Consider the following 25,136-nt stretch of genomic DNA (forward strand, 5'->3'; position numbering starts at 1 on the left):
ATCGTAGTATACTCCATGGAAGTAATTTTATTTATAAAAATATAACTCGCAACCGGGTCCCGACCTCGAATTTACGGGCACTCGAAAGATAGGACCCGTCGAGGCGGGTCGATGCGCATACGAACGAATTGTCCGAAAGAGGCGTGCGTCGGTGCGTTCGTGTAAGCGGAAATTGCACCGGGTCCCGTCGGAAGTCCCCGCGGAAGCGCGCCCGGCATGGATGGCCTCTTGATTTCCAAGTGTTGCGCGGATTTCTTAAATATTTTGTCGCTTTTTTGTTGAAAGTTCACCTGGCTTTTAAAGCCGGCGGACTCTTTTGTGAATCGGACAATACCGGGAGGGTGAAAAACGGTATTTGGGAAGGAGAAGGCTCGAAATTGGGGTCTCGGCTGCGAATTTACGAGCTTTGGAATGCTCTGGTTTTTTTTTTTTTTTTGGGCAGCATTGCGCATGTAAACAAATTGCTACGGTGAATGAACGGGTGCGATCATACCAGCACTAATGCACCGGATCCCATCAGAACTCCGCAGTTAAGCGTGCTTGGGCGAGAGTAGTACTAGGATGGGTGACCTCCTGGGAAGTCCTCGTGTTGCACCCCTTTTTCCCTCCTTTTTTTTTTTATTTTTCTTATCTGTTTCCGCTGCACTTGAGCAAAAGGCATTTCAGTGGTTATCGTAGTATACTCCATGGAAGTAATTTTATTTATAAAAATATAACTCGCAACCGGGTCCCGACCTCGAATTTACGGGCACTCGAAAGATAGGACCCGTCGAGGCGGGTCGATGCGCATACGAACGAATTGTCCGAAAGAGGCGTGCGTCGGTGCGTTCGTGTAAGCGGAAATTGCACCGGGTCCCGTCGGAAGTCCCCGCGGAAGCGCGCCCGGCATGGATGGCCTCTTGATTTCCAAGTGTTGCGCGGATTTCTTAAATATTTTGTCGCTTTTTTGTTGAAAGTTCACCTGGCTTTTAAAGCCGGCGGACTCTTTTGTGAATCGGACAATACCGGGAGGGTGAAAAACGGTATTTGGGAAGGAGAAGGCTCGAAATTGGGGTCTCGGCTGCGAATTTACGAGCTTTGGAATGCTCTGGTTTTTTTTTTTTTTTGGGCGGCATTGCGCATGTAAACAAATTGCTACGGTGAATGAACGGGTGCGATCATACCAGCACTAATGCACCGGATCCCATCAGAACTCCGCAGTTAAGCGTGCTTGGGCGAGAGTAGTACTAGGATGGGTGACCTCCTGGGAAGTCCTCGTGTTGCACCCCTTTTTCCCTCCTTTTTTTTTTTTATTTTTCTTATCTGTTTCCGCTGCACTTGAGCAAAAGGCATTTCAGTGGTTATCGTAGTATACTCCATGGAAGTAATTTTATTTATAAAAATATAACTCGCAACCGGGTCCCGACCTCGAATTTACGGGCACTCGAAAGATAGGACCCGTCGAGGCGGGTCGATGCGCATACGAACGAATTGTCCGAAAGAGGCGTGCGTCGGTGCGTTCGTGTAAGCGGAAATTGCACCGGGTCCCGTCGGAAGTCCCCGCGGAAGCGCGCCCGGCATGGATGGCCTCTTGATTTCCAAGTGTTGCGCGGATTTCTTAAATATTTTGTCGCTTTTTTGTTGAAAGTTCACCTGGCTTTTAAAGCCGGCGGACTCTTTTGTGAATCGGACAATACCGGGAGGGTGAAAAACGGTATTTGGGAAGGAGAAGGCTCGAAATTGGGGTCTCGGCTGCGAATTTACGAGCTTTGGAATGCTCTGGTTTTTTTTTTTTTTTTGGGCGGCATTGCGCATGTAAACAAATTGCTACGGTGAATGAACGGGTGCGATCATACCAGCACTAATGCACCGGATCCCATCAGAACTCCGCAGTTAAGCGTGCTTGGGCGAGAGTAGTACTAGGATGGGTGACCTCCTGGGAAGTCCTCGTGTTGCACCCCTTTTTCCCTCCTTTTTTTTTTTTATTTTTCTTATCTGTTTCCGCTGCACTTGAGCAAAAGGCATTTCAGTGGTTATCGTAGTATACTCCATGGAAGTAATTTTATTTATAAAAATATAACTCGCAACCGGGTCCCGACCTCGAATTTACGGGCACTCGAAAGATAGGACCCGTCGAGGCGGGTCGATGCGCATACGAACGAATTGTCCGAAAGAGGCGTGCGTCGGTGCGTTCGTGTAAGCGGAAATTGCACCGGGTCCCGTCGGAAGTCCCCGCGGAAGCGCGCCCGGCATGGATGGCCTCTTGATTTCCAAGTGTTGCGCGGATTTCTTAAATATTTTGTCGCTTTTTTGTTGAAAGTTCACCTGGCTTTTAAAGCCGGCGGACTCTTTTGTGAATCGGACAATACCGGGAGGGTGAAAAACGGTATTTGGGAAGGAGAAGGCTCGAAATTGGGGTCTCGGCTGCGAATTTACGAGCTTTGGAATGCTCTGGTTTTTTTTTTTTTTTGGGCGGCATTGCGCATGTAAACAAATTGCTACGGTGAATGAACGGGTGCGATCATACCAGCACTAATGCACCGGATCCCATCAGAACTCCGCAGTTAAGCGTGCTTGGGCGAGAGTAGTACTAGGATGGGTGACCTCCTGGGAAGTCCTCGTGTTGCACCCCTTTTTCCCTCCTTTTTTTTTTTTATTTTTCTTATCTGTTTCCGCTGCACTTGAGCAAAAGGCATTTCAGTGGTTATCGTAGTATACTCCATGGAAGTAATTTTATTTATAAAAATATAACTCGCAACCGGGTCCCGACCTCGAATTTACGGGCACTCGAAAGATAGGACCCGTCGAGGCGGGTCGATGCGCATACGAACGAATTGTCCGAAAGAGGCGTGCGTCGGTGCGTTCGTGTAAGCGGAAATTGCACCGGGTCCCGTCGGAAGTCCCCGCGGAAGCGCGCCCGGCATGGATGGCCTCTTGATTTCCAAGTGTTGCGCGGATTTCTTAAATATTTTGTCGCTTTTTTGTTGAAAGTTCACCTGGCTTTTAAAGCCGGCGGACTCTTTTGTGAATCGGACAATACCGGGAGGGTGAAAAACGGTATTTGGGAAGGAGAAGGCTCGAAATTGGGGTCTCGGCTGCGAATTTACGAGCTTTGGAATGCTCTGGTTTTTTTTTTTTTTTTGGGCGGCATTGCGCATGTAAACAAATTGCTACGGTGAATGAACGGGTGCGATCATACCAGCACTAATGCACCGGATCCCATCAGAACTCCGCAGTTAAGCGTGCTTGGGCGAGAGTAGTACTAGGATGGGTGACCTCCTGGGAAGTCCTCGTGTTGCACCCCTTTTTCCCTCCTTTTTTTTTTTTATTTTTCTTATCTGTTTCCGCTGCACTTGAGCAAAAGGCATTTCAGTGGTTATCGTAGTATACTCCATGGAAGTAATTTTATTTATAAAAATATAACTCGCAACCGGGTCCCGACCTCGAATTTACGGGCACTCGAAAGATAGGACCCGTCGAGGCGGGTCGATGCGCATACGAACGAATTGTCCGAAAGAGGCGTGCGTCGGTGCGTTCGTGTAAGCGGAAATTGCACCGGGTCCCGTCGGAAGTCCCCGCGGAAGCGCGCCCGGCATGGATGGCCTCTTGATTTCCAAGTGTTGCGCGGATTTCTTAAATATTTTGTCGCTTTTTTGTTGAAAGTTCACCTGGCTTTTAAAGCCGGCGGACTCTTTTGTGAATCGGACAATACCGGGAGGGTGAAAAACGGTATTTGGGAAGGAGAAGGCTCGAAATTGGGGTCTCGGCTGCGAATTTACGAGCTTTGGAATGCTCTGGTTTTTTTTTTTTTTTTGGGCAGCATTGCGCATGTAAACAAATTGCTACGGTGAATGAACGGGTGCGATCATACCAGCACTAATGCACCGGATCCCATCAGAACTCCGCAGTTAAGCGTGCTTGGGCGAGAGTAGTACTAGGATGGGTGACCTCCTGGGAAGTCCTCGTGTTGCACCCCTTTTTCCCTCCTTTTTTTTTTTTATTTTTCTTATCTGTTTCCGCTGCACTTGAGCAAAAGGCATTTCAGTGGTTATCGTAGTATACTCCATGGAAGTAATTTTATTTATAAAAATATAACTCGCAACCGGGTCCCGACCTCGAATTTACGGGCACTCGAAAGATAGGACCCGTCGAGGCGGGTCGATGCGCATACGAACGAATTGTCCGAAAGAGGCGTGCGTCGGTGCGTTCGTGTAAGCGGAAATTGCACCGGGTCCCGTCGGAAGTCCCCGCGGAAGCGCGCCCGGCATGGATGGCCTCTTGATTTCCAAGTGTTGCGCGGATTTCTTAAATATTTTGTCGCTTTTTTGTTGAAAGTTCACCTGGCTTTTAAAGCCGGCGGACTCTTTTGTGAATCGGACAATACCGGGAGGGTGAAAAACGGTATTTGGGAAGGAGAAGGCTCGAAATTGGGGTCTCGGCTGCGAATTTACGAGCTTTGGAATGCTCTGGTTTTTTTTTTTTTTTTGGGCAGCATTGCGCATGTAAACAAATTGCTACGGTGAATGAACGGGTGCGATCATACCAGCACTAATGCACCGGATCCCATCAGAACTCCGCAGTTAAGCGTGCTTGGGCGAGAGTAGTACTAGGATGGGTGACCTCCTGGGAAGTCCTCGTGTTGCACCCCTTTTTCCCTCCTTTTTTTTTTTTATTTTTCTTATCTGTTTCCGCTGCACTTGAGCAAAAGGCATTTCAGTGGTTATCGTAGTATACTCCATGGAAGTAATTTTATTTATAAAAATATAACTCGCAACCGGGTCCCGACCTCGAATTTACGGGCACTCGAAAGATAGGACCCGTCGAGGCGGGTCGATGCGCATACGAACGAATTGTCCGAAAGAGGCGTGCGTCGGTGCGTTCGTGTAAGCGGAAATTGCACCGGGTCCCGTCGGAAGTCCCCGCGGAAGCGCGCCCGGCATGGATGGCCTCTTGATTTCCAAGTGTTGCGCGGATTTCTTAAATATTTTGTCGCTTTTTTGTTGAAAGTTCACCTGGCTTTTAAAGCCGGCGGACTCTTTTGTGAATCGGACAATACCGGGAGGGTGAAAAACGGTATTTGGGAAGGAGAAGGCTCGAAATTGGGGTCTCGGCTGCGAATTTACGAGCTTTGGAATGCTCTGGTTTTTTTTTTTTTTTTGGGCGGCATTGCGCATGTAAACAAATTGCTACGGTGAATGAACGGGTGCGATCATACCAGCACTAATGCACCGGATCCCATCAGAACTCCGCAGTTAAGCGTGCTTGGGCGAGAGTAGTACTAGGATGGGTGACCTCCTGGGAAGTCCTCGTGTTGCACCCCTTTTTCCCTCCTTTTTTTTTTTTATTTTTCTTATCTGTTTCCGCTGCACTTGAGCAAAAGGCATTTCAGTGGTTATCGTAGTATACTCCATGGAAGTAATTTTATTTATAAAAATATAACTCGCAACCGGGTCCCGACCTCGAATTTACGGGCACTCGAAAGATAGGACCCGTCGAGGCGGGTCGATGCGCATACGAACGAATTGTCCGAAAGAGGCGTGCGTCGGTGCGTTCGTGTAAGCGGAAATTGCACCGGGTCCCGTCGGAAGTCCCCGCGGAAGCGCGCCCGGCATGGATGGCCTCTTGATTTCCAAGTGTTGCGCGGATTTCTTAAATATTTTGTCGCTTTTTTGTTGAAAGTTCACCTGGCTTTTAAAGCCGGCGGACTCTTTTGTGAATCGGACAATACCGGGAGGGTGAAAAACGGTATTTGGGAAGGAGAAGGCTCGAAATTGGGGTCTCGGCTGCGAATTTACGAGCTTTGGAATGCTCTGGTTTTTTTTTTTTTTTTGGGCAGCATTGCGCATGTAAACAAATTGCTACGGTGAATGAACGGGTGCGATCATACCAGCACTAATGCACCGGATCCCATCAGAACTCCGCAGTTAAGCGTGCTTGGGCGAGAGTAGTACTAGGATGGGTGACCTCCTGGGAAGTCCTCGTGTTGCACCCCTTTTTCCCTCCTTTTTTTTTTTTATTTTTCTTATCTGTTTCCGCTGCACTTGAGCAAAAGGCATTTCAGTGGTTATCGTAGTATACTCCATGGAAGTAATTTTATTTATAAAAATATAACTCGCAACCGGGTCCCGACCTCGAATTTACGGGCACTCGAAAGATAGGACCCGTCGAGGCGGGTCGATGCGCATACGAACGAATTGTCCGAAAGAGGCGTGCGTCGGTGCGTTCGTGTAAGCGGAAATTGCACCGGGTCCCGTCGGAAGTCCCCGCGGAAGCGCGCCCGGCATGGATGGCCTCTTGATTTCCAAGTGTTGCGCGGATTTCTTAAATATTTTGTCGCTTTTTTGTTGAAAGTTCACCTGGCTTTTAAAGCCGGCGGACTCTTTTGTGAATCGGACAATACCGGGAGGGTGAAAAACGGTATTCGGGAAGGAGAAGGCTCGAAATTGGGGTCTCGGCTGCGAATTTACGAGCTTTGGAATGCTCTGGTTTTTTTTTTTTTTTTGGGCGGCATTGCGCATGTAAACAAATTGCTACGGTGAATGAACGGGTGCGATCATACCAGCACTAATGCACCGGATCCCATCAGAACTCCGCAGTTAAGCGTGCTTGGGCGAGAGTAGTACTAGGATGGGTGACCTCCTGGGAAGTCCTCGTGTTGCACCCCTTTTTCCCTCCTTTTTTTTTTTTATTTTTCTTATCTGTTTCCGCTGCACTTGAGCAAAAGGCATTTCAGTGGTTATCGTAGTATACTCCATGGAAGTAATTTTATTTATAAAAATATAACTCGCAACCGGGTCCCGACCTCGAATTTACGGGCACTCGAAAGATAGGACCCGTCGAGGCGGGTCGATGCGCATACGAACGAATTGTCCGAAAGAGGCGTGCGTCGGTGCGTTCGTGTAAGCGGAAATTGCACCGGGTCCCGTCGGAAGTCCCCGCGGAAGCGCGCCCGGCATGGATGGCCTCTTGATTTCCAAGTGTTGCGCGGATTTCTTAAATATTTTGTCGCTTTTTTGTTGAAAGTTCACCTGGCTTTTAAAGCCGGCGGACTCTTTTGTGAATCGGACAATACCGGGAGGGTGAAAAACGGTATTTGGGAAGGAGAAGGCTCGAAATTGGGGTCTCGGCTGCGAATTTACGAGCTTTGGAATGCTCTGGTTTTTTTTTTTTTTTTGGGCGGCATTGCGCATGTAAACAAATTGCTACGGTGAATGAACGGGTGCGATCATACCAGCACTAATGCACCGGATCCCATCAGAACTCCGCAGTTAAGCGTGCTTGGGCGAGAGTAGTACTAGGATGGGTGACCTCCTGGGAAGTCCTCGTGTTGCACCCCTTTTTCCCTCCTTTTTTTTTTTATTTTTCTTATCTGTTTCCGCTGCACTTGAGCAAAAGGCATTTCAGTGGTTATCGTAGTATACTCCATGGAAGTAATTTTATTTATAAAAATATAACTCGCAACCGGGTCCCGACCTCGAATTTACGGGCACTCGAAAGATAGGACCCGTCGAGGCGGGTCGATGCGCATACGAACGAATTGTCCGAAAGAGGCGTGCCCCGGTGCAGTTAAGCGGAAATTGCACCGGGTCCCGTCGGAAGTCCCCGCGGAAGCGCGCCCGGCATGGATGGCCTCTTGATTTCCAAGTGTTGCGCGGATTTCTTAAATATTTTGTCGCTTTTTTGTTGAAAGTTCACCTGGCTTTTAAAGCCGGCGGACTCTTTTGTGAATCGGACAATACCGGGAGGGTGAAAAACGGTATTTGGGAAGGAGAAGGCTCGAAATAGGGGTCTCGGCTGCGAATTTACGAGCTTTGGAATGCTCTGGTTTTTTTTTTTTTTTTTTTGGGCGGCATTGCGCATGTAAACAAATTGCTACGGTGAATGAACGGGTGCGATCATACCAGCACTAATGCACCGGATCCCATCAGAACTCCGCAGTTAAGCGTGCTTGGGCGAGAGTAGTACTAGGATGGGTGACCTCCTGGGAAGTCCTCGTGTTGCACCCCTTTTTCCCTCCTTTTTTTTTTTAATTTTTCTTATCTGTTTCCGCTGCACTTGAGCAGAAGGCATTTCAGTGGTTATCGTAGTATACTCCATGGAAGTAATTTTATTTATAAAAATATAACTCGCAACCGGGTCCCGACCTCGAATTTACGGGCACTCGAAAGATAGGACCCGTCGAGGCGGGTCGATGCGCATACGAACGAATTGTCCGAAAGAGGCGTGCGTCGGTGCGTTCGTGTAAGCGGAAATTGCACCGGGTCCCGTCGGAAGTCCCCGCGGAAGCGCGCCCGGCATGGATGGCCTCTTGATTTCCAAGTGTTGCGCGGATTTCTCAAATATTTTGTCGCTTTTTTGTTGCGAGTTCACCTGGCTTTTAAAGCCGGCGGACTCTTTTGTGAATCGGACAATACCGGGAGGGTGAAAAACGGTATTTGGGAAGGAGAAGGCTCGAAATAGGGGTCTCGGCTGCGAATTTACGAGCTTTGGAATGCTCTGGTTTTTTTTTTTTTTTTGGGCGGCATTGCGCATGTAAACAAATTGCTACGGTGAATGAACGGGTGCGATCATACCAGCACTAATGCACCGGATCCCATCAGAACTCCGCAGTTAAGCGTGCTTGGGCGAGAGTAGTACTAGGATGGGTGACCTCCTGGGAAGTCCTCGTGTTGCACCCCTTTTTCCCTCCTTTTTTTTTTTATTTTTCTTATCTGTTTCCGCTGCACTTGAGCAAAAGGCATTTCAGTGGTTATCGTAGTATACTCCATGGAAGTAATTTTATTTATAAAAATATAACTCGCAACCGGGTCCCGACCTCGAATTTACGGGCACTCGAAAGATAGGACCCGTCGAGGCGGGTCGATGCGCATACGAACGAATTGTCCGAAAGAGGCGTGCGTCGGTGCGTTCGTGTAAGCGGAAATTGCACCGGGTCCCGTCGGAAGTCCCCGCGGAAGCGCGCCCGGCATGGATGGCCTCTTGATTTCCAAGTGTTGCGCGGATTTCTTAAATATTTTGTCGCTTTTTTGTTGAAAGTTCACCTGGCTTTTAAAGCCGGCGGACTCTTTTGTGAATCGGACAATACCGGGAGGGTGAAAAACGGTATTTGGGAAGGAGAAGGCTCGAAATTGGGGTCTCGGCTGCGAATTTACGAGCTTTGGAATGCTCTGGTTTTTTTTTTTTTTTTGGGCGGCATTGCGCATGTAAACAAATTGCTACGGTGAATGAACGGGTGCGATCATACCAGCACTAATGCACCGGATCCCATCAGAACTCCGCAGTTAAGCGTGCTTGGGCGAGAGTAGTACTAGGATGGGTGACCTCCTGGGAAGTCCTCGTGTTGCACCCCTTTTTCCCTCCTTTTTTTTTTTTATTTTTCTTATCTGTTTCCGCTGCACTTGAGCAAAAGGCATTTCAGTGGTTATCGTAGTATACTCCATGGAAGTAATTTTATTTATAAAAATATAACTCGCAACCGGGTCCCGACCTCGAATTTACGGGCACTCGAAAGATAGGACCCGTCGAGGCGGGTCGATGCGCATACGAACGAATTGTCCGAAAGAGGCGTGCGTCGGTGCGTTCGTGTAAGCGGAAATTGCACCGGGTCCCGTCGGAAGTCCCCGCGGAAGCGCGCCCGGCATGGATGGCCTCTTGATTTCCAAGTGTTGCGCGGATTTCTTAAATATTTTGTCGCTTTTTTGTTGCGAGTTCACCTGGCTTTTAAAGCCGGCGGACTCTTTTGTGAATCGGACAATACCGGGAGGGTGAAAAACGGTATTCGGGAAGGAGAAGGCTCGAAATAGGGGTCTCGGCTGCGAATTTACGAGCTTTGGAATGCTCTGGTTTTTTTTTTTTTTTTGGGCGGCATTGCGCATGTAAACAAATTGCTACGGTGAATGAACGGGTGCGATCATACCAGCACTAATGCACCGGATCCCATCAGAACTCCGCAGTTAAGCGTGCTTGGGCGAGAGTAGTACTAGGATGGGTGACCTCCTGGGAAGTCCTCGTGTTGCACCCCTTTTTCCCTCCTTTTTTTTTTTTATTTTTCTTATCTGTTTCCGCTGCACTTGAGCAAAAGGCATTTCAGTGGTTATCGTAGTATACTCCATGGAAGTAATTTTATTTATAAAAATATAACTCGCAACCGGGTCCCGACCTCGAATTTACGGGCACTCGAAAGATAGGACCCGTCGAGGCGGGTCGATGCGCATACGAACGAATTGTCCGAAAGAGGCGTGCGTCGGTGCGTTCGTGTAAGCGGAAATTGCACCGGGTCCCGTCGGAAGTCCCCGCGGAAGCGCGCCCGGCATGGATGGCCTCTTGATTTCCAAGTGTTGCGCGGATTTCTTAAATATTTTGTCGCTTTTTTGTTGAAAGTTCACCTGGCTTTTAAAGCCGGCGGACTCTTTTGTGAATCGGACAATACCGGGAGGGTGAAAAACGGTATTTGGGAAGGAGAAGGCTCGAAATTGGGGTCTCGGCTGCGAATTTACGAGCTTTGGAATGCTCTGGTTTTTTTTTTTTTTTTGGGCGGCATTGCGCATGTAAACAAATTGCTACGGTGAATGAACGGGTGCGATCATACCAGCACTAATGCACCGGATCCCATCAGAACTCCGCAGTTAAGCGTGCTTGGGCGAGAGTAGTACTAGGATGGGTGACCTCCTGGGAAGTCCTCGTGTTGCACCCCTTTTTCCCTCCTTTTTTTTTTTTATTTTTCTTATCTGTTTCCGCTGCACTTGAGCAAAAGGCATTTCAGTGGTTATCGTAGTATACTCCATGGAAGTAATTTTATTTATAAAAATATAACTCGCAACCGGGTCCCGACCTCGAATTTACGGGCACTCGAAAGATAGGACCCGTCGAGGCGGGTCGATGCGCATACGAACGAATTGTCCGAAAGAGGCGTGCGTCGGTGCGTTCGTGTAAGCGGAAATTGCACCGGGTCCCGTCGGAAGTCCCCGCGGAAGCGCGCCCGGCATGGATGGCCTCTTGATTTCCAAGTGTTGCGCGGATTTCTCAAATATTTTGTCGCTTTTTTGTTGCGAGTTCACCTGGCTTTTAAAGCCGGCGGACTCTTTTGTGAATCGGACAATACCGGGAGGGTGAAAAACGGTATTTGGGAAGGAGAAGGCTCGAAATAGGGGTCTCGGCTGCGAATTTACGAGCTTTGGAATGCTCTGGTTTTTTTTTTTTTTTTTTTGGGCGGCATTGCGCATGTAAACAAATTGCTACGGTGAATGAACGGGTGCGATCATACCAGCACTAATGCACCGGATCCCATCAGAACTCCGCAGTTAAGCGTGCTTGGGCGAGAGTAGTACTAGGATGGGTGACCTCCTGGGAAGTCCTCGTGTTGCACCCCTTTTTCCCTCCTTTTTTTTTTTAATTTTTCTTATCTGTTTCCGCTGCACTTGAGCAGAAGGCATTTCAGTGGTTATCGTAGTATACTCCATGGAAGTAATTTTATTTATAAAAATATAACTCGCAACCGGGTCCCGACCTCGAATTTACGGGCACTCGAAAGATAGGACCCGTCGAGGCGGGTCGATGCGCATACGAACGAATTGTCCGAAAGAGGCGTGCGTCGGTGCGTTCGTGTAAGCGGAAATTGCACCGGGTCCCGTCGGAAGTCCCCGCGGAAGCGCGCCCGGCATGGATGGCCTCTTGATTTCCAAGTGTTGCGCGGATTTCTCAAATATTTTGTCGCTTTTTTGTTGCGAGTTCACCTGGCTTTTAAAGCCGGCGGACTCTTTTGTGAATCGGACAATACCGGGAGGGTGAAAAACGGTATTTGGGAAGGAGAAGGCTCGAAATAGGGGTCTCGGCTGCGAATTTACGAGCTTTGGAATGCTCTGGTTTTTTTTTTTTTTTTGGGCGGCATTGCGCATGTAAACAAATTGCTACGGTGAATGAACGGGTGCGATCATACCAGCACTAATGCACCGGATCCCATCAGAACTCCGCAGTTAAGCGTGCTTGGGCGAGAGTAGTACTAGGATGGGTGACCTCCTGGGAAGTCCTCGTGTTGCACCCCTTTTTCCCTCCTTTTTTTTTTTATTTTTCTTATCTGTTTCCGCTGCACTTGAGCAAAAGGCATTTCAGTGGTTATCGTAGTATACTCCATGGAAGTAATTTTATTTATAAAAATATAACTCGCAACCGGGTCCCGACCTCGAATTTACGGGCACTCGAAAGATAGGACCCGTCGAGGCGGGTCGATGCGCATACGAACGAATTGTCCGAAAGAGGCGTGCGTCGGTGCGTTCGTGTAAGCGGAAATTGCACCGGGTCCCGTCGGAAGTCCCCGCGGAAGCGCGCCCGGCATGGATGGCCTCTTGATTTCCAAGTGTTGCGCGGATTTCTTAAATATTTTGTCGCTTTTTTGTTGAAAGTTCACCTGGCTTTTAAAGCCGGCGGACTCTTTTGTGAATCGGACAATACCGGGAGGGTGAAAAACGGTATTTGGGAAGGAGAAGGCTCGAAATTGGGGTCTCGGCTGCGAATTTACGAGCTTTGGAATGCTCTGGTTTTTTTTTTTTTTTTGGGCGGCATTGCGCATGTAAACAAATTGCTACGGTGAATGAACGGGTGCGATCATACCAGCACTAATGCACCGGATCCCATCAGAACTCCGCAGTTAAGCGTGCTTGGGCGAGAGTAGTACTAGGATGGGTGACCTCCTGGGAAGTCCTCGTGTTGCACCCCTTTTTCCCTCCTTTTTTTTTTTTATTTTTCTTATCTGTTTCCGCTGCACTTGAGCAAAAGGCATTTCAGTGGTTATCGTAGTATACTCCATGGAAGTAATTTTATTTATAAAAATATAACTCGCAACCGGGTCCCGACCTCGAATTTACGGGCACTCGAAAGATAGGACCCGTCGAGGCGGGTCGATGCGCATACGAACGAATTGTCCGAAAGAGGCGTGCGTCGGTGCGTTCGTGTAAGCGGAAATTGCACCGGGTCCCGTCGGAAGTCCCCGCGGAAGCGCACCCGGCATGGATGGCCTCTTGATTTCCAAGTGTTGCGCGGATTTCTTAAATATTTTGTCGCTTTTTTGTTGAAAGTTCACATGGCTTTTAAAGCCGGCGGACTCTTTTGTGAATCGGACAATACCGGGAGGGTGAAAAACGGTATTTGGGAAGGAGAAGGCTCGAAATTGGGGTCTCGGCTGCGAATTTACGAGCTTTGGAATGCTCTGGTTTTTTTTTTTTTTTTGGGCGGCATTGCGCATGTAAACAAATTGCTACGGTGAATGAACGGGTGCGATCATACCAGCACTAATGCACCGGATCCCATCAGAACTCCGCAGTTAAGCGTGCTTGGGCGAGAGTAGTACTAGGATGGGTGACCTCCTGGGAAGTCCTCGTGTTGCACCCCTTTTTCCCTCCTTTTTTTTTTTATTTTTCTTATCTGTTTCCGCTGCACTTGAGCAAAAGGCATTTCAGTGGTTATCGTAGTATACTCCATGGAAGTAATTTTATTTATAAAAATATAACTCGCAACCGGGTCCCGACCTCGAATTTACGGGCACTCGAAAGATAGGACCCGTCGAGGCGGGTCGATGCGCATACGAACGAATTGTCCGAAAGAGGCGTGCGTCGGTGCGTTCGTGTAAGCGGAAATTGCACCGGGTCCCGTCGGAAGTCCCCGCGGAAGCGCGCCCGGCATGGATGGCCTCTTGATTTCCAAGTGTTGCGCGGATTTCTTAAATATTTTGTCGCTTTTTTGTTGAAAGTTCACCTGGCTTTTAAAGCCGGCGGACTCTTTTGTGAATCGGACAATACCGGGAGGGTGAAAAACGGTATTTGGGAAGGAGAAGGCTCGAAATTGGGGTCTCGGCTGCGAATTTACGAGCTTTGGAATGCTCTGGTTTTTTTTTTTTTTTTTGGGCGGCATTGCGCATGTAAACAAATTGCTACGGTGAATGAACGGGTGCGATCATACCAGCACTAATGCACCGGATCCCATCAGAACTCCGCAGTTAAGCGTGCTTGGGCGAGAGTAGTACTAGGATGGGTGACCTCCTGGGAAGTCCTCGTGTTGCACCCTTTTTTCCCTCCTTTTTTTTTTTATTTTTCTTATCTGTTTCCGCTGCACTTGAGCAAAAGGCATTTCAGTGGTTATCGTAGTATACTCCATGGAAGTAATTTTATTTATAAAAATATAACTCGCAACCGGGTCCCGACCTCGAATTTACGGGCACTCGAAAGATAGGACCCGTCGAGGCGGGTCGATGCGCATACGAACGAATTGTCCGAAAGAGGCGTGCGTCGGTGCGTTCGTGTAAGCGGAAATTGCACCGGGTCCCGTCGGAAGTCCCCGCGGAAGCGCGCCCGGCATGGATGGCCTCTTGATTTCCAAGTGTTGCGCGGATTTCTCAAATATTTTGTCGCTTTTTTGTTGCGAGTTCACCTGGCTTTTAAAGCCGGCGGACTCTTTTGTGAATCGGACAATACCGGGAGGGTGAAAAACGGTATTTGGGAAGGAGAAGGCTCGAAATAGGGGTCTCGGCTGCGAATTTACGAGCTTTGGAATGCTCTGGTTTTTTTTTTTTTTTTTTTGGGCGGCATTGCGCATGTAAACAAATTGCTACGGTGAATGAACGGGTGCGATCATACCAGCACTAATGCACCGGATCCCATCAGAACTCCGCAGTTAAGCGTGCTTGGGCGAGAGTAGTACTAGGATGGGTGACCTCCTGGGAAGTCCTCGTGTTGCACCCCTTTTTCCCTCCTTTTTTTTTTTAATTTTTCTTATCTGTTTCCGCTGCACTTGAGCAGAAGGCATTTCAGTGGTTATCGTAGTATACTCCATGGAAGTAATTTTATTTATAAAAATATAACTCGCAACCGGGTCCCGACCTCGAATTTACGGGCACTCGAAAGATAGGACCCGTCGAGGCGGGTCGATGCGCATACGAACGAATTGTCCGAAAGAGGCGTGCGTCGGTGCGTTCGTGTAAGCGGAAATTGCACCGGGTCCCGTCGGAAGTCCCCGCGGAAGCGCGCCCGGCATGGATGGCCTCTTGATTTCCAAGTGTTGCGCGGATTTCTCAAATATTTTGTCGCTTTTTTGTTGCGAGTTCACCTGGCTTTTAAAGCCGGCGGACTCTTTTGTGAATCGGACAATACCGGGAGGGTGAAAAACGGTATTTGGGAAGGAGAAGGCTCGAAATAGGGGTCTCGGCTGCGAATTTACGAGCTTTGGAATGCTCTGGTTTTTTTTTTTTTTTTGGGCGGCATTGCGCATGTAAACAAATTGCTACGGTGAATGAACGGGTGCGATCATACCAGCACTAATGCACCGGATCCCATCAGAACTCCGCAGTTAAGCGTGCTTGGGCGAGAGTAGTACTAGGATGGGTGACCTCCTGGGAAGTCCTCGTGTTGCACCCCTTTTTCCCTCCTTTTTTTTTTTATTTTTCTTATCTGTTTCCGCTGCACTTGAGCAAAAGGCATTTCAGTGGTTATCGTAGTATACTCCATGGAAGTAATTTTATTTATAAAAATATAACTCGCAACCGGGTCCCGACCTCGAATTTACGGGCACTCGAAAGATAGGACCCGTCGAGGCGGGTCGATGCGCATACGAACGAATTGTCCGAAAGAGGCGTGCGTCGGTGCGTTCGTGTAAGCGGAAATTGCACCGGGTCCCGTCGGAAGTCCCCGCGGAAGCGCGCCCGGCATGGATGGCCTCTTGATTTCCAAGTGTTGCGCGGATTTCTTAAATATTTTGTCGCTTTTTTGTTGAAAGTTCACCTGGCTTTTAAAGCCGGCGGACTCTTTTGTGAATCGGACAATACCGGGAGGGTGAAAAACGGTATTTGGGAAGGAGAAGGCTCGAAATTGGGGTCTCGGCTGCGAATTTACGAGCTTTGGAATGCTCTGGTTTTTTTTTTTTTTTTGGGCGGCATTGCGCATGTAAACAAATTGCTACGGTGAATGAACGGGTGCGATCATACCAGCACTAATGCACCGGATCCCATCAGAACTCCGCAGTTAAGCGTGCTTGGGCGAGAGTAGTACTAGGATGGGTGACCTCCTGGGAAGTCCTCGTGTTGCACCCCTTTTTCCCTCCTTTTTTTTTTTTATTTTTCTTATCTGTTTCCGCTGCACTTGAGCAAAAGGCATTTCAGTGGTTATCGTAGTATACTCCATGGAAGTAATTTTATTTATAAAAATATAACTCGCAACCGGGTCCCGACCTCGAATTTACGGGCACTCGAAAGATAGGACCCGTCGAGGCGGGTCGATGCGCATACGAACGAATTGTCCGAAAGAGGCGTGCGTCGGTGCGTTCGTGTAAGCGGAAATTGCACCGGGTCCCGTCGGAAGTCCCCGCGGAAGCGCACCCGGCATGGATGGCCTCTTGATTTCCAAGTGTTGCGCGGATTTCTTAAATATTTTGTCGCTTTTTTGTTGAAAGTTCACATGGCTTTTAAAGCCGGCGGACTCTTTTGTGAATCGGACAATACCGGGAGGGTGAAAAACGGTATTTGGGAAGGAGAAGGCTCGAAATTGGGGTCTCGGCTGCGAATTTACGAGCTTTGGAATGCTCTGGTTTTTTTTTTTTTTTTTGGGCGGCATTGCGCATGTAAACAAATTGCTACGGTGAATGAACGGGTGCGATCATACCAGCACTAATGCACCGGATCCCATCAGAACTCCGCAGTTAAGCGTGCTTGGGCGAGAGTAGTACTAGGATGGGTGACCTCCTGGGAAGTCCTCGTGTTGCACCCCTTTTTCCCTCCTTTTTTTTTTTATTTTTCTTATCTGTTTCCGCTGCACTTGAGCAAAAGGCATTTCAGTGGTTATCGTAGTATACTCCATGGAAGTAATTTTATTTATAAAAATATAACTCGCAACCGGGTCCCGACCTCGAATTTACGGGCACTCGAAAGATAGGACCCGTCGAGGCGGGTCGATGCGCATACGAACGAATTGTCCGAAAGAGGCGTGCGTCGGTGCGTTCGTGTAAGCGGAAATTGCACCGGGTCCCGTCGGAAGTCCCCGCGGAAGCGCGCCCGGCATGGATGGCCTCTTGATTTCCAAGTGTTGCGCGGATTTCTTAAATATTTTGTCGCTTTTTTGTTGAAAGTTCACCTGGCTTTTAAAGCCGGCGGACTCTTTTGTGAATCGGACAATACCGGGAGGGTGAAAAACGGTATTTGGGAAGGAGAAGGCTCGAAATTGGGGTCTCGGCTGCGAATTTACGAGCTTTGGAATGCTCTGGTTTTTTTTTTTTTTTTGGGCGGCATTGCGCATGTAAACAAATTGCTACGGTGAATGAACGGGTGCGATCATACCAGCACTAATGCACCGGATCCCATCAGAACTCCGCAGTTAAGCGTGCTTGGGCGAGAGTAGTACTAGGATGGGTGACCTCCTGGGAAGTCCTCGTGTTGCACCCTTTTTTCCCTCCTTTTTTTTTTTATTTTTCTTATCTGTTTCCGCTGCACTTGAGCAAAAGGCATTTCAGTGGTTATCGTAGTATACTCCATGGAAGTAATTTTATTTATAAAAATATAACTCGCAACCGGGTCCCGACCTCGAATTTACGGGCACTCGAAAGATAGGACCCGTCGAGGCGGGTCGATGCGCATACGAACGAATTGTCCGAAAGAGGCGTGCGTCGGTGCGTTCGTGTAAGCGGAAATTGCACCGGGTCCCGTCGGAAGTCCCCGCGGAAGCGCGCCCGGCATGGATGGCCTCTTGATTTCCAAGTGTTGCGCGGATTTCTTAAATATTTTGTCGCTTTTTTGTTGCGAGTTCACCTGGCTTTTAAAGCCGGCGGACTCTTTTGTGAATCGGACAATACCGGGAGGGTGAAAAACGGTATTTGGGAAGGAGAAGGCTCGAAATTGGACTCTCGGCTGCGAATTTACGAGCTTTGGAATGCTCTGGTTTTTTTTTTTTTTTTTGGGCGGCATTGCGCATGTAAACAAATTGCTACGGTGAATGAACGGGTGCGATCATACCAGCACTAATGCACCGGATCCCATCAGAACTCCGCAGTTAAGCGTGCTTGGGCGAGAGTAGTACTAGGATGGGTGACCTCCTGGGAAGTCCTCGTGTTGCACCCGTTTTTCCCTCCTTTTTTTTTTTTATTTTTCTTATCTGTTTCCGCTGCACTTGAGCAAAAGGCATTTCAGTGGTTATCGTAGTATACTCCATGGAAGTAATTTTATTTATAAAAATATAACTCGCAACCGGGTCCCGACCTCGAATTTACGGGCACTCGAAAGATAGGACCCGTCGAGGCGGGTCGATGCGCATACGAACGAATTGTCCGAAAGAGGCGTGCGTCGGTGCGTTCGTGTAGGCGGAAATTGCACCGGGTCCCGTCGGAAGTCCCCGCGGAAGCGCGCCCGGCATGGATGGCCTCTTGATTTCCAAGTGTTGCGCGGATTTCTTAAATATTTTGTCGCTTTTTTGTTGAAAGTTCACCTGGCTTTTAAAGCCGGCGGACTCTTTTGTGAATCGGACAATACCGGGAGGGTGAAAAACGGTATTTGGGAAGGAGAAGGCTCGAAATTGGGGTCTCGGCTGCGAATTTACGAGCTTTGGAATGCTCTGGTTTTTTTTTTTTTTTTGGGCGGCATTGCGCATGTAAACAAATTGCTACGGTGAATGAACGGGTGCGATCATACCAGCACTAATGCACCGGATCCCATCAGAACTCCGCAGTTAAGCGTGCTTGGGCGAGAGTAGTACTAGGATGGGTGACCTCCTGGGAAGTCCTCGTGTTGCACCCTTTTTTCCCTCCTTTTTTTTTTTTATTTTTCTTATCTGTTTCCGCTGCACTTGAGCAAAAGGCATTTCAGTGGTTATCGTAGTATACTCCATGGAAGTAATTTTATTTATAAAAATATAACTCGCAACCGGGTCCCGACCTCGAATTTACGGGCACTCAAAAGATAGGACCCGTCGAGGCGGGTCGATGCGCATACGAACGAATTGTCCGAAAGAGGCGTGCGTCGGTGCGTTCGTGTAAGCGGAAATTGCACCGGGTCCCGTCGGAAGTCCCCGCGGAAGCGCGCCCGGCATGGATGGCCTCTTGATTTCCAAGTGTTGCGCGGATTTCTTAAATATTTTGTCGCTTTTTTGTTGCGAGTTCACCTGGCTTTTAAAGCCGGCGGACTCTTTTGTGAATCGGACAATACCGGGAGGGTGAAAAACGGTATTTGGGAAGGAGAAGGCTCGAAATTGGACTCTCGGCTGCGAATTTACGAGCTTTGGAATGCTCTGGTTTTTTTTTTTTTTTTTTTGGGCGGCATTGCGCATGTAAACAAATTGCTACGGTGAATGAACGGGTGCGATCATACCAGCACTAATGCACCGGATCCCATCAGAACTCCGCAGTTAAGCGTGCTTGGGCGAGAGTAGTACTAGGATGGGTGACCTCCTGGGAAGTCCTCGTGTTGCACCCTTTTTTCCCTCCTTTTTTTTTTTATTTTTCTTATCTGTTTCCGCTGCACTTGAGCAAAAGGCATTTCAGTGGTTATCGTAGTATACTCCATGGAAGTAATTTTATTTATAAAAATATAACTCGCAACCGGGTCCCGACCTCGAATTTACGGGCACTCGAAAGATAGGACCCGTCGAGGCGGGTCGATGCGCATACGAACGAATTGTCCGAAAGAGGCGTGCGTCGGTGCGTTCGTGTAAGCGGAAATTGCACCGGGTCCCGTCGGAAGTCCCCGCGGAAGCGCGCCCGGCATGGATGGCCTCTTGATTTCCAAGTGTTGCGCGGATTTCTTAAATATTTTGTCGCTTTTTTGTTGCGAGTTCACCTGGCTTTTAAAGCCGGCGGACTCTTTTGTGAATCGGACAATACCGGGAGGGTGAAAAACGGTATTTGGGAAGGAGAAGGCTCGAAATTGGACTCTCGGCTGCGAATTTACGAGCTTTGGAATGCTCTGGTTTTTTTTTTTTTTTTTTGGGCGGCATTGCGCATGTAAACAAATTGCTACGGTGAATGAACGGGTGCGATCATACCAGCACTAATGCACCGGATCCCATCAGAACTCCGCAGTTAAGCGTGCTTGGGCGAGAGTAGTACTAGGATGGGTGACCTCCTGGGAAGTCCTCGTGTTGCACCCCTTTTTCCCTCCTTTTTTTTTTTTATTTTTCTTATCTGTTTCCGCTGCACTTGAGCAAAAGGCATTTCAGTGGTTATCGTAGTATACTCCATGGAAGTAATTTTATTTATAAAAATATAACTCGCAACCGGGTCCCGACCTCGAATTTACGGGCACTCGAAAGATAGGACCCGTCGAGGCGGGTCGATGCGCATACGAACGAATTGTCCGAAAGAGGCGTGCGTCGGTGCGTTCGTGTAAGCGGAAATTGCACCGGGTCCCGTCGGAAGTCCCCGCGGAAGCGCGCCCGGCATGGATGGCCTCTTGATTTCCAAGTGTTGCGCGGATTTCTTAAATATTTTGTCGCTTTTTTGTTGAAAGTTCACCTGGCTTTTAAAGCCGGCGGACTCTTTTGTGAATCGGACAATACCGGGAGGGTGAAAAACGGTATTTGGGAAGGAGAAGGCTCGAAATTGGGGTCTCGGCTGCGAATTTACGAGCTTTGGAATGCTCTGGTTTTTTTTTTTTTTTTGGGCGGCATTGCGCATGTAAACAAATTGCTACGGTGAATGAACGGGTGCGATCATACCAGCACTAATGCACCGGATCCCATCAGAACTCCGCAGTTAAGCGTGCTTGGGCGAGAGTAGTACTAGGATGGGTGACCTCCTGGGAAGTCCTCGTGTTGCACCCTTTTTTCCCTCCTTTTTTTTTTTATTTTTCTTATCTGTTTCCGCTGCACTTGAGCAAAAGGCATTTCAGTGGTTATCGTAGTATACTCCATGGAAGTAATTTTATTTATAAAAATATAACTCGCAACCGGGTCCCGACCTCGAATTTACGGGCACTCAAAAGATAGGACCCGTCGAGGCGGGTCGATGCGCATACGAACGAATTGTCCGAAAGAGGCGTGCGTCGGTGCGTTCGTGTAAGCGGAAATTGCACCGGGTCCCGTCGGAAGTCCCCGCGGAAGCGCGCCCGGCATGGATGGCCTCTTGATTTCCAAGTGTTGCGCGGATTTCTTAAATATTTTGTCGCTTTTTTGTTGAAAGTTCACCTGGCTTTTAAAGCCGGCGGACTCTTTTGTGAATCGGACAATACCGGGAGGGTGAAAAACGGTATTTGGGAAGGAGAAGGCTCGAAATTGGGGTCTCGGCTGCGAATTTACGAGCTTTGGAATACTCTGGTTTTTTTTTTTTTTTTGGGCGGCATTGCGCATGTAAACAAATTGCTACGGTGAATGAACGGGTGCGATCATACCAGCACTAATGCACCGGATCCCATCAGAACTCCGCAGTTAAGCGTGCTTGGGCGAGAGTAGTACTAGGATGGGTGACCTCCTGGGAAGTCCTCGTGTTGCACCCTTTTTTCCCTCCTTTTTTTTTTTTATTTTTCTTATCTGTTTCCGCTGCACTTGAGCAAAAGGCATTTCAGTGGTTATCGTAGTATACTCCATGGAAGTAATTTTATTTATAAAAATATAACTCGCAACCGGGTCCCGACCTCGAATTTACGGGCACTCAAAAGATAGGACCCGTCGAGGCGGGTCGATGCGCATACGAACGAATTGTCCGAAAGAGGCGTGCGTCGGTGCGTTCGTGTAAGCGGAAATTGCACCGGGTCCCGTCGGAAGTCCCCGCGGAAGCGCGCCCGGCATGGATGGCCTCTTGATTTCCAAGTGTTGCGCGGATTTCTTAAATATTTTGTCGCTTTTTTGTTGCGAGTTCACCTGGCTTTTAAAGCCGGCGGACTCTTTTGTGAATCGGACAATACCGGGAGGGTGAAAAACGGTATTTGGGAAGGAGAAGGCTCGAAATTGGACTCTCGGCTGCGAATTTACGAGCTTTGGAATGCTCTGGTTTTTTTTTTTTTTTTTTGGGCGGCATTGCGCATGTAAACAAATTGCTACGGTGAATGAACGGGTGCGATCATACCAGCACTAATGCACCGGATCCCATCAGAACTCCGCAGTTAAGCGTGCTTGGGCGAGAGTAGTACTAGGATGGGTGACCTCCTGGGAAGTCCTCGTGTTGCACCCTTTTTTCCCTCCTTTTTTTTTTTATTTTTCTTATCTGTTTCCGCTGCACTTGAGCAAAAGGCATTTCAGTGGTTATCGTAGTATACTCCATGGAAGTAATTTTATTTATAAAAATATAACTCGCAACCGGGTCCCGACCTCGAATTTACGGGCACTCGAAAGATAGGACCCGTCGAGGCGGGTCGATGCGCATACGAACGAATTGTCCGAAAGAGGCGTGCGTCGGTGCGTTCGTGTAAGCGGAAATTGCACCGGGTCCCGTCGGAAGTCCCCGCGGAAGCGCGCCCGGCATGGATGGCCTCTTGATTTCCAAGTGTTGCGCGGATTTCTTAAATATTTTGTCGCTTTTTTGTTGCGAGTTCACCTGGCTTTTAAAGCCGGCGGACTCTTTTGTGAATCGGACAATACCGGGAGGGTGAAAAACGGTATTTGGGAAGGAGAAGGCTCGAAATTGGACTCTCGGCTGCGAATTTACGAGCTTTGGAATGCTCTGGTTTTTTTTTTTTTTTTTTTGGGCGGCATTGCGCATGTAAACAAATTGCTACGGTGAATGAACGGGTGCGATCATACCAGCACTAATGCACCGGATCCCATCAGAACTCCGCAGTTAAGCGTGCTTGGGCGAGAGTAGTACTAGGATGGGTGACCTCCTGGGAAGTCCTCGTGTTGCACCCCTTTTTCCCTCCTTTTTTTTTTTTATTTTTCTTATCTGTTTCCGCTGCACTTGAGCAAAAGGCATTTCAGTGGTTATCGTAGTATACTCCATGGAAGTAATTTTATTTATAAAAATATAACTCGCAACCGGGTCCCGACCTCGAATTTACGGGCACTCGAAAGATAGGACCCGTCGAGGCGGGTCGATGCGCATACGAACGAATTGTCCGAAAGAGGCGTGCGTCGGTGCGTTCGTGTAAGCGGAAATTGCACCGGGTCCCGTCGGAAGTCCCCGCGGAAGCGCGCCCGGCATGGATGGCCTCTTGATTTCCAAGTGTTGCGCGGATTTCTTAAATATTTTGTCGCTTTTTTGTTGAAAGTTCACCTGGCTTTTAAAGCCGGCGGACTCTTTTGTGAATCGGACAATACCGGGAGGGTGAAAAACGGTATTTGGGAAGGAGAAGGCTCGAAATTGGGGTCTCGGCTGCGAATTTACGAGCTTTGGAATGCTCTGGTTTTTTTTTTTTTTTTGGGCGGCATTGCGCATGTAAACAAATTGCTACGGTGAATGAACGGGTGCGATCATACCAGCACTAATGCACCGGATCCCATCAGAACTCCGCAGTTAAGCGTGCTTGGGCGAGAGTAGTACTAGGATGGGTGACCTCCTGGGAAGTCCTCGTGTTGCACCCTTTTTTCCCTCCTTTTTTTTTTTATTTTTCTTATCTGTTTCCGCTGCACTTGAGCAAAAGGCATTTCAGTGGTTATCGTAGTATACTCCATGGAAGTAATTTTATTTATAAAAATATAACTCGCAACCGGGTCCCGACCTCGAATTTACGGGCACTCAAAAGATAGGACCCGTCGAGGCGGGTCGATGCGCATACGAACGAATTGTCCGAAAGAGGCGTGCGTCGGTGCGTTCGTGTAAGCGGAAATTGCACCGGGTCCCGTCGGAAGTCCCCGCGGAAGCGCGCCCGGCATGGATGGCCTCTTGATTTCCAAGTGTTGCGCGGATTTCTTAAATATTTTGTCGCTTTTTTGTTGCGAGTTCACCTGGCTTTTAAAGCCGGCGGACTCTTTTGTGAATCGGACAATACCGGGAGGGTGAAAAACGGTATTTGGGAAGGAGAAGGCTCGAAATTGGACTCTCGGCTGCGAATTTACGAGCTTTGGAATGCTCTGGTTTTTTTTTTTTTTTTTTGGGCGGCATTGCGCATGTAAACAAATTGCTACGGTGAATGAACGGGTGCGATCATACCAGCACTAATGCACCGGATCCCATCAGAACTCCGCAGTTAAGCGTGCTTGGGCGAGAGTAGTACTAGGATGGGTGACCTCCTGGGAAGTCCTCGTGTTGCACCCCTTTTTCCCTCCTTTTTTTTTTTTATTTTTCTTATCTGTTTCCGCTGCACTTGAGCAAAAGGCATTTCAGTGGTTATCGTAGTATACTCCATGGAAGTAATTTTATTTATAAAAATATAACTTGCAACCGGGTCCCGACCTCGAATTTACGGGCACTCGAAAGATAGGACCCGTCGAGGCGGGTCGATGCGCATACGAACGAATTGTCCGAAAGAGGCGTGCGTCGGTGCGTTCGTGTAAGCGGAAATTGCACCGGGTCCCGTCGGAAGTCCCCGCGGAAGCGCGCCCGGCATGGATGGCCTCTTGATTTCCAAGTGTTGCGCGGATTTCTTAAATATTTTGTCGCTTTTTTGTTGAAAGTTCACCTGGCTTTTAAAGCCGGCGGACTCTTTTGTGAATCGGACAATACCGGGAGGGTGAAAAACGGTATTTGGGAAGGAGAAGGCTCGAAATTGGGGTCTCGGCTGCGAATTTACGAGCTTTGGAATGCTCTGGTTTTTTTTTTTTTTTGGGCGGCATTGCGCATGTAAACAAATTGCTACGGTGAATGAACGGGTGCGATCATACCAGCACTAATGCACCGGATCCCATCAGAACTCCGCAGTTAAGCGTGCTTGGGCGAGAGTAGTACTAGGATGGGTGACCTCCTGGGAAGTCCTCGTGTTGCACCCCTTTTTCCCTCCTTTTTTTTTTTATTTTTCTTATCTGTTTCCGCTGCACTTGAGCAAAAGGCATTTCAGTGGTTATCGTAGTATACTCCATGGAAGTAATTTTATTTATAAAAATATAACTCGCAACCGGGTCCCGACCTCGAATTTACGGGCACTCGAAAGATAGGACCCGTCGAGGCGGGTCGATGCGCATACGAACGAATTGTCCGAAAGTGGCGTGCATCGGTGCGTTCGTGTAAGCGGAAATTGCACCGGGTCCCGTCGGAAGTCCCCGCGGAAGCGCGCCCGGCATGGATGGCCTCTTGATTTCCAAGTGTTGCGCGGTTTTCTTAAATATTTTGTC

General features: G+C 48.6%; 37 non-coding genes across 37 annotated transcripts; all 37 read left to right on the top strand.

Annotated features, from left to right (window-relative positions):
* Positions 1-479: 479 nt before the first annotated feature.
* On the top strand, positions 480-598 carry LOC130819208 (5S ribosomal RNA). The gene has a single exon (XR_009044252.1). It is a non-coding gene; the product is annotated as a 5S ribosomal RNA (ribosomal RNA).
* Positions 599-1,149: 551 nt separating this feature from the next.
* Positions 1,150-1,268, top strand: LOC130819210 (5S ribosomal RNA). Its single transcript, XR_009044254.1, has one exon. It is a non-coding gene; the product is annotated as a 5S ribosomal RNA (ribosomal RNA).
* Positions 1,269-1,821: 553 nt separating this feature from the next.
* On the top strand, positions 1,822-1,940 carry LOC130819211 (5S ribosomal RNA). Its single transcript, XR_009044255.1, has one exon. It is a non-coding gene; the product is annotated as a 5S ribosomal RNA (ribosomal RNA).
* A 552-nt stretch (positions 1,941-2,492) lies between these two features.
* LOC130819212 (5S ribosomal RNA) lies at positions 2,493-2,611 on the top strand. Its single transcript, XR_009044256.1, has one exon. It is a non-coding gene; the product is annotated as a 5S ribosomal RNA (ribosomal RNA).
* A 553-nt stretch (positions 2,612-3,164) lies between these two features.
* On the top strand, positions 3,165-3,283 carry LOC130819213 (5S ribosomal RNA). Its single transcript, XR_009044257.1, has one exon. It is a non-coding gene; the product is annotated as a 5S ribosomal RNA (ribosomal RNA).
* A 553-nt stretch (positions 3,284-3,836) lies between these two features.
* LOC130819214 (5S ribosomal RNA) lies at positions 3,837-3,955 on the top strand. Its single transcript, XR_009044258.1, has one exon. It is a non-coding gene; the product is annotated as a 5S ribosomal RNA (ribosomal RNA).
* Positions 3,956-4,508: 553 nt separating this feature from the next.
* On the top strand, positions 4,509-4,627 carry LOC130819215 (5S ribosomal RNA). The gene has a single exon (XR_009044259.1). It is a non-coding gene; the product is annotated as a 5S ribosomal RNA (ribosomal RNA).
* A 553-nt stretch (positions 4,628-5,180) lies between these two features.
* On the top strand, positions 5,181-5,299 carry LOC130819216 (5S ribosomal RNA). Its single transcript, XR_009044260.1, has one exon. It is a non-coding gene; the product is annotated as a 5S ribosomal RNA (ribosomal RNA).
* A 553-nt stretch (positions 5,300-5,852) lies between these two features.
* Positions 5,853-5,971, top strand: LOC130819217 (5S ribosomal RNA). The gene has a single exon (XR_009044261.1). It is a non-coding gene; the product is annotated as a 5S ribosomal RNA (ribosomal RNA).
* A 553-nt stretch (positions 5,972-6,524) lies between these two features.
* LOC130819218 (5S ribosomal RNA) lies at positions 6,525-6,643 on the top strand. The gene has a single exon (XR_009044262.1). It is a non-coding gene; the product is annotated as a 5S ribosomal RNA (ribosomal RNA).
* Positions 6,644-7,196: 553 nt separating this feature from the next.
* On the top strand, positions 7,197-7,315 carry LOC130819219 (5S ribosomal RNA). The gene has a single exon (XR_009044263.1). It is a non-coding gene; the product is annotated as a 5S ribosomal RNA (ribosomal RNA).
* A 551-nt stretch (positions 7,316-7,866) lies between these two features.
* Positions 7,867-7,985, top strand: LOC130819222 (5S ribosomal RNA). The gene has a single exon (XR_009044265.1). It is a non-coding gene; the product is annotated as a 5S ribosomal RNA (ribosomal RNA).
* A 553-nt stretch (positions 7,986-8,538) lies between these two features.
* On the top strand, positions 8,539-8,657 carry LOC130819223 (5S ribosomal RNA). The gene has a single exon (XR_009044266.1). It is a non-coding gene; the product is annotated as a 5S ribosomal RNA (ribosomal RNA).
* Positions 8,658-9,209: 552 nt separating this feature from the next.
* Positions 9,210-9,328, top strand: LOC130819224 (5S ribosomal RNA). The gene has a single exon (XR_009044267.1). It is a non-coding gene; the product is annotated as a 5S ribosomal RNA (ribosomal RNA).
* A 553-nt stretch (positions 9,329-9,881) lies between these two features.
* On the top strand, positions 9,882-10,000 carry LOC130819225 (5S ribosomal RNA). The gene has a single exon (XR_009044269.1). It is a non-coding gene; the product is annotated as a 5S ribosomal RNA (ribosomal RNA).
* A 553-nt stretch (positions 10,001-10,553) lies between these two features.
* On the top strand, positions 10,554-10,672 carry LOC130819226 (5S ribosomal RNA). Its single transcript, XR_009044270.1, has one exon. It is a non-coding gene; the product is annotated as a 5S ribosomal RNA (ribosomal RNA).
* A 556-nt stretch (positions 10,673-11,228) lies between these two features.
* On the top strand, positions 11,229-11,347 carry LOC130819227 (5S ribosomal RNA). Its single transcript, XR_009044271.1, has one exon. It is a non-coding gene; the product is annotated as a 5S ribosomal RNA (ribosomal RNA).
* Positions 11,348-11,900: 553 nt separating this feature from the next.
* LOC130819228 (5S ribosomal RNA) lies at positions 11,901-12,019 on the top strand. Its single transcript, XR_009044272.1, has one exon. It is a non-coding gene; the product is annotated as a 5S ribosomal RNA (ribosomal RNA).
* Positions 12,020-12,571: 552 nt separating this feature from the next.
* LOC130819229 (5S ribosomal RNA) lies at positions 12,572-12,690 on the top strand. The gene has a single exon (XR_009044273.1). It is a non-coding gene; the product is annotated as a 5S ribosomal RNA (ribosomal RNA).
* A 553-nt stretch (positions 12,691-13,243) lies between these two features.
* Positions 13,244-13,362, top strand: LOC130819230 (5S ribosomal RNA). Its single transcript, XR_009044275.1, has one exon. It is a non-coding gene; the product is annotated as a 5S ribosomal RNA (ribosomal RNA).
* Positions 13,363-13,915: 553 nt separating this feature from the next.
* LOC130819413 (5S ribosomal RNA) lies at positions 13,916-14,034 on the top strand. The gene has a single exon (XR_009044451.1). It is a non-coding gene; the product is annotated as a 5S ribosomal RNA (ribosomal RNA).
* A 555-nt stretch (positions 14,035-14,589) lies between these two features.
* Positions 14,590-14,708, top strand: LOC130819231 (5S ribosomal RNA). The gene has a single exon (XR_009044276.1). It is a non-coding gene; the product is annotated as a 5S ribosomal RNA (ribosomal RNA).
* Positions 14,709-15,261: 553 nt separating this feature from the next.
* LOC130819233 (5S ribosomal RNA) lies at positions 15,262-15,380 on the top strand. Its single transcript, XR_009044278.1, has one exon. It is a non-coding gene; the product is annotated as a 5S ribosomal RNA (ribosomal RNA).
* Positions 15,381-15,932: 552 nt separating this feature from the next.
* Positions 15,933-16,051, top strand: LOC130819234 (5S ribosomal RNA). The gene has a single exon (XR_009044279.1). It is a non-coding gene; the product is annotated as a 5S ribosomal RNA (ribosomal RNA).
* A 554-nt stretch (positions 16,052-16,605) lies between these two features.
* LOC130819235 (5S ribosomal RNA) lies at positions 16,606-16,724 on the top strand. The gene has a single exon (XR_009044281.1). It is a non-coding gene; the product is annotated as a 5S ribosomal RNA (ribosomal RNA).
* A 552-nt stretch (positions 16,725-17,276) lies between these two features.
* Positions 17,277-17,395, top strand: LOC130819414 (5S ribosomal RNA). The gene has a single exon (XR_009044452.1). It is a non-coding gene; the product is annotated as a 5S ribosomal RNA (ribosomal RNA).
* A 553-nt stretch (positions 17,396-17,948) lies between these two features.
* LOC130819447 (5S ribosomal RNA) lies at positions 17,949-18,067 on the top strand. The gene has a single exon (XR_009044483.1). It is a non-coding gene; the product is annotated as a 5S ribosomal RNA (ribosomal RNA).
* A 553-nt stretch (positions 18,068-18,620) lies between these two features.
* Positions 18,621-18,739, top strand: LOC130819415 (5S ribosomal RNA). Its single transcript, XR_009044453.1, has one exon. It is a non-coding gene; the product is annotated as a 5S ribosomal RNA (ribosomal RNA).
* A 556-nt stretch (positions 18,740-19,295) lies between these two features.
* Positions 19,296-19,414, top strand: LOC130819416 (5S ribosomal RNA). The gene has a single exon (XR_009044454.1). It is a non-coding gene; the product is annotated as a 5S ribosomal RNA (ribosomal RNA).
* Positions 19,415-19,968: 554 nt separating this feature from the next.
* LOC130819236 (5S ribosomal RNA) lies at positions 19,969-20,087 on the top strand. The gene has a single exon (XR_009044282.1). It is a non-coding gene; the product is annotated as a 5S ribosomal RNA (ribosomal RNA).
* A 553-nt stretch (positions 20,088-20,640) lies between these two features.
* On the top strand, positions 20,641-20,759 carry LOC130819417 (5S ribosomal RNA). The gene has a single exon (XR_009044455.1). It is a non-coding gene; the product is annotated as a 5S ribosomal RNA (ribosomal RNA).
* Positions 20,760-21,311: 552 nt separating this feature from the next.
* LOC130819418 (5S ribosomal RNA) lies at positions 21,312-21,430 on the top strand. Its single transcript, XR_009044456.1, has one exon. It is a non-coding gene; the product is annotated as a 5S ribosomal RNA (ribosomal RNA).
* A 555-nt stretch (positions 21,431-21,985) lies between these two features.
* LOC130819419 (5S ribosomal RNA) lies at positions 21,986-22,104 on the top strand. Its single transcript, XR_009044457.1, has one exon. It is a non-coding gene; the product is annotated as a 5S ribosomal RNA (ribosomal RNA).
* A 555-nt stretch (positions 22,105-22,659) lies between these two features.
* LOC130819237 (5S ribosomal RNA) lies at positions 22,660-22,778 on the top strand. The gene has a single exon (XR_009044283.1). It is a non-coding gene; the product is annotated as a 5S ribosomal RNA (ribosomal RNA).
* A 553-nt stretch (positions 22,779-23,331) lies between these two features.
* LOC130819420 (5S ribosomal RNA) lies at positions 23,332-23,450 on the top strand. The gene has a single exon (XR_009044458.1). It is a non-coding gene; the product is annotated as a 5S ribosomal RNA (ribosomal RNA).
* Positions 23,451-24,004: 554 nt separating this feature from the next.
* LOC130819238 (5S ribosomal RNA) lies at positions 24,005-24,123 on the top strand. The gene has a single exon (XR_009044284.1). It is a non-coding gene; the product is annotated as a 5S ribosomal RNA (ribosomal RNA).
* Positions 24,124-24,675: 552 nt separating this feature from the next.
* Positions 24,676-24,794, top strand: LOC130819239 (5S ribosomal RNA). The gene has a single exon (XR_009044285.1). It is a non-coding gene; the product is annotated as a 5S ribosomal RNA (ribosomal RNA).
* The last annotated feature ends 342 nt before the right edge of the window (positions 24,795-25,136 follow it).

Source organism: Amaranthus tricolor, chromosome 7 (assembly GCF_026212465.1).
Source record: "Amaranthus tricolor cultivar Red isolate AtriRed21 chromosome 7, ASM2621246v1, whole genome shotgun sequence".
NCBI classification, from domain to species: domain Eukaryota; kingdom Viridiplantae; phylum Streptophyta; class Magnoliopsida; order Caryophyllales; family Amaranthaceae; genus Amaranthus; species Amaranthus tricolor.